A 578-nucleotide genomic window follows, 5' to 3' on the forward strand; every position below is an offset into this window, starting at 1 on the left:
AAAAAAAAATTGACCTTAACCCAGCCGACCATAAAACTAGTCTTTATGTAAACTTCTCGGTCCGGCGCGAGGTCATTATTACAGCCTTGAACCGGACTTAAAATTAACTAAATTGTGTTCTTTCAATCCAAAGCGATGAAGCCTATTAAAACAGTATTATAATAGAGTGAATTGTTTATTTACAACAAGGTCGATCACCATCGGTTGCGTCTGCAGTGTTGCATCCGGCAAGAGCTATCTCAGGATATATGAATTCTAGCTTTATTGAGGGCACAGGGGAGTCCTTTGGGGAAGCTACACCGCCAATGGTGAGCATCACAAGGTAAAGGAGGCTAAGCGTGTGTACAGGGAACCGGGAGGGGCGCGGTAACGATAACCAGTCCTCAAAGGCCGCGCGAAAGTCTGCCTCATCGGCGAGAGGCGTGTCTTAGAGGCAGGAGGCGTGGTTTGGGACCGGAGGTTGGATGCGCAGAGTGCTTCCTCAACTGACACTGAGTATGTCGTAGGAATTATATGAGACGGTAATAGACGAGACAGGGTTTAGTATTTTGATTAAGGATGAAGTAATACAGCACAAA

Source organism: Penaeus monodon, chromosome 23 (genome assembly GCF_015228065.2).
Source record: "Penaeus monodon isolate SGIC_2016 chromosome 23, NSTDA_Pmon_1, whole genome shotgun sequence".
In the NCBI taxonomy this organism is placed as follows: Eukaryota; Metazoa; Arthropoda; class Malacostraca; order Decapoda; family Penaeidae; genus Penaeus; species Penaeus monodon.